Consider the following 4587-nt stretch of genomic DNA (forward strand, 5'->3'; position numbering starts at 1 on the left):
TATATCAGTGATCATTCCTCTTCATTATTTACCACACCCTCAATTTGTGTCATCTGCAAACTTTGTCAGAGATCATTTTATGTTTTCTTATTTTAAGATTTTTATTGATAAAAATGTTAAATAGTGAAGGGCTAAGAATCAATTCCTGCGGGACCCCACTAGAAACACACCCGCTCAATATTGATTGCCCATTTACAATTACAAGTTGAGACCTCTCAGCTAGCCATAGCCAGCTTTTAATCAATTTAATGTGTCCCATGTTAATTTTATATCGTTCTGGGTTTTTTTGTCAGTCATGCACTAAGTCAAACACCTTACAGATGCCTAAGTATCAACACTATTGCCTTTATCAACCCAACTGGTAATCTCATGAGAAAAAGACATCAGGTTCGTTCTCCAGGATCTATTTTATATAAATCCATATCGATTGGCATTCATTATATCATCCATTAATTCTTTATTAATTGAGTCCTGTATCAGCCACTCCATTATTTTGCTTTGGATTGAGGTCAGAATTAGAGGCCTGTTATTACCCAGGTTATCCCATTTATTTTTAAAAAATATTGGTACAACATTCACTTTCTTCCAGTCTTCTGGAACTTCCCCAATGTTTCAAGATTTATTGAAAAATCAATATTGATGGTCTAGAGAGCTCCTCAGCCAACTCTTTTAAAATTCTTGGATGTAAATTATACGGATCTGCTGATTTTAAAATGTCTGACTTTAGTAGCTGCTCTTTAACAGCCTTCTCAAGGTCCCCTCCAACCCTATGATTCTATCCTCTGGAGATACTAGTGGAACAGATATGATGCATTACCCTCTGGGGGAGAGGAGAAAATGGAGAAGGGCCCGTATGTGACCAAGAACAGGTTTATTGCTTAATACGTAACCGGAGAATAATAAGACTCCACAGTGATGGGCAAGATATAAGAACCTAAATGGCACAGAATAGAGGAACTTGGCTGGCAGCTTTGGAGAAAACTCAAATGACAATGTAAACTCTATATTTGGGAGGAGCTATCAGGGACCTTAAATTAGCATGGTACAGACACAAGTTATAGCTTCCAAACGGACTGGCAAATTGGGAAGAGTTAATATTTAAATCTAACATTCCTATAAGTTTCTTTAAGAACATTCATTGAATAACCTCACTGCGTGGTAGCAGTGTTGTTAGAGTGGTTTCAGCACTTCTTGTTCTGTGTAAGGGGTGGATAGGCCATCCTCGTACAAATGTCTAACACAAGGGAGAATGGGATTAAACTTCCTGATGTAGCACTGCAAATATTGACACAAAAGAGAAGTCTATATTTAAAGAAATTATAATGAGCCAATTTCATAGGAAAGTAAATCTTTGACATTCATATTCCCTTGCACCTGTTGTTAAAGTTATTAGTCCCACTAGATCTTAATGCAAGATTATTTCAATAAAACAGCAGTTATACACACTTTAGAAACAAAGTGGAGCCTAGGAATTTCTGTATCAAACAGATCAAATTAATTTTTCTAGTCCAATATTCTGTCTCTGACAATGGCCATTGGCAGAAGGAAAGGCATAGAACCTCCAAAATGCAGGAAGTAATATACATGTAGGAAGGAATTTCTTCCTGACCTTTGCTGCTGATCAGTTTATTTCCTACTACATGAGAACTGGAAGCCTTTTAAAAGTGGTAATACATTATTTACAAAGGTAAATCTATTATGGTGCAGGAAAAACACTTCTATTTAAATTGTCCAGGAGCTGTGTACAGGATCTATCCTATTCAGTATATGAAACGGTGGCAATCATCTGTAGTCTTATACACACATTATAAAAGTCATCAATCCCCATTTCTTTTAACCATCGTTTTGGTGATAACTGAATGTTCAAAGTACTTCACATCTATTTTTCTTCAGCACAAAGTGAATACTAATAAATTGTGAGTTCAAGCTTTTATTCCACCAAAGAGTTTGATTTACTATAAACAGGTAAAGAAGAATATTCAGGGCAACTGAAGCACTTGCTTTTATGAATATTGCCTGGCAATGAGTACTTCGTTACATAAGCTTTTAGCACAGAAGAACTTTAGACGATCAGAAGGGCTGCATCCGATTTAGTTCAGACTTTCTTTCTAATTCAATAATTCATAGACTAGACATTGAGAGATGTTTGGTCACATGTACTGCGATAATATGTCTTGTACTTTAAGCTAATGTAATTTTGATTGGAGTTTTATTAATTGTCTCAATTGCTCAGGTATCTCTGGATTCCATGGAACAATATGAAGCTGTTTGGTTGGGGTTTTTTTAGGGCTTTCAGTTAATGGAGCAAAGCAGCAAAAGTTCAAGTCTTTTGAATGGGAAGTTTATTTTTAAAAAACTTCCAGATCGTTCCCTGGATAAAAAGACAGTTATCTCTAGCTATTGCAAGGCTGAGTTCCAATACCACTGAAGTACTTCAAGACTGCAGACCTGAAGTACTTCAATGGTATTGGAAACATGCTTTCTCCTCTAGTTTTTGTGCTACAGATAACCCACTGACAACAAATGAATCCTGCCAGCGGCAATAGAGTACACTTAGAGAGTTTCAGGATCACTACAAGCCCATGGATCAAAAAAGTACAACTTAACTAATGCTATAGCAAAGTGGATAGCTATGGACTGCAGACCATTCAACAGTGTAAATGACAGTGGGCTAAGAGATGTTATTCAAATTGCATCTTCCAATCAGTCATACACCTTGCCCTCCCAAGGAACCATTGCATCACGAATGCACGACCTTTATCACCGTGAGAAGACTACACAGTTGGAGCTTCTGAAAAATGCACTACCTGTTGCTTTCACTGGTGATCACTGGACAGCCATGAGCAATCAGAGCTATCTTGGTATCACGACGCACCTGAGTGATGCTGCATGAACACTGCAGTTGTTTGCTTTTAATAATAATGCATACGAAAGAGAGACATTATGCTGAAATATGTGCAGAGCATTTCTTGGATGTTGCAAAAGCATGAAATAGTCAAGAAAAGGTAACAACGAGTACTGACAGTGTATGAAATATGATCGCAGCTGCCAGTCATTTGCATTTTTAACAGGAGGTGCATCACTCACAGTCTGCAGCAATCCACTCAGTGATGGTGGTTTTGAAAATGTGCTGGCAAAATGTAGAAAACGTGTGGGCCATTTCAAACACAGTACACACTGAGTATGGTTCAGTGCCTGCTTGGAAATAAAGCTGCTATCACAGCCACATTGTGCTTTTGAGCAGCTAATCTATCAATGCCACAAGGAAGTGATTTCGAAAAACTGTAAAAGCTAGAAACACTACTTGAGCCCTGCAAGCTTGTGAGTGAACTCTTTGGGGGAGAATTGTAGGTCTCCTGCTCTGTGGTTTTACTCACAGTCTGCCATATATTTCGTGTTATGGCAGCCTCGGATGATAACCCAGCACACGTTTGTTTTAAGAACACTCACTGCAGATATGACACAATGCAAAGACGGTACCAATGTGAGATTTTTAAGGATAGCTACAGCACTCGACCCAAGGTTTAAGAATCTGAAGCGCCTTCCAAAATCTGAGAGGGATGAGGTGTGGAACATGCTGTCAGAAGTCTTAAAAGAGCAACACTCTGATGCAGAAACTACAGAACCCAAACCACCAAAAAAGGAAATCAACCTTCTGTTTGAGGCATCTGACTCAGATGATGAAAACGAAGGTGCATCGGTCCACACTGCTTTGGATCGTTGTCAGGCAGAATCCATCATCAGCATGGAAGCATGTCCTCTGGAATGGTGATCAAAGCATGAAGGGGAACACGAATGTTTAGCATATTTGGCACTTAAATACCTTGCAAGGTCGGCTATAACAGTGCCATGCAAACACCTGTTCTCACTATCAGGTGACATTGTAAATAAGAAATGGGCAGCATTATCTCCTGTAAATGTAAACAAACGTAGCGATTGGCTGAACAAGAAGTAGAATTGAGTGGACTTGTAGGCGCTAAAGTTTTACATTGTTCTGTTTTTGAGTGGAGTTATGTAAAAAAATAATAATTCTACATTTGTAAGTTGCACTTTCACAATAAAGAGATTGCACTATGGCACTTGTAGGAGGTGAAATACTATTTCCTTTGATTATCATTTTTACAGTGAAAATATTTGTAATAAAAATAATAATATAAAGTGAGCATTGCAAACTTTGTATTATTCTGTGCTGTAATTGAAATCAATATTTTGAAAATGTAGAAAAACATCCAAAAATATTTATAATACATTTAAATTGATATTCTATTATTGTTTAACTGTGCAATTAAAACTGCGATTAATCCCAACTATATTTTTAATCTCGCAATTAATTGTGATTATTTTTTTAATCGTTTGATAGCCCTAATTTTCTTTTTTTCCAGGAAAGATACAAAGAGCAAGATTTCTCTGTTCAAGTTTTACTATTTCTCTTCCATGAAATCTGAGTTTGGTTAAACCAGAGGTTCCCAAACATTTTTTGCTGCATCCCTTGAGAGATTCATGTCCCATGCATACTCCTCTTGGTACAAGGAAAAAGGGGGAACCAGAGGGTGCTGCGTTCGGAGCCCGTGAGATGGGGGAAGAAGG

At 37.6% G+C, this 4587-nt stretch overlaps 1 pseudogene; it reads left to right on the forward strand.

Annotated features, from left to right (window-relative positions):
- Positions 1 to 2299: 2299 nt before the first annotated feature.
- LOC141990138 (E3 SUMO-protein ligase ZBED1-like) lies at positions 2300 to 3955 on the forward strand (annotated as a pseudogene).
- The last annotated feature ends 632 nt before the right edge of the window (positions 3956 to 4587 follow it).

This window comes from Natator depressus, chromosome 6, assembly GCF_965152275.1.
Source record: "Natator depressus isolate rNatDep1 chromosome 6, rNatDep2.hap1, whole genome shotgun sequence".
Taxonomy (NCBI): Eukaryota; Metazoa; Chordata; order Testudines; family Cheloniidae; genus Natator; species Natator depressus.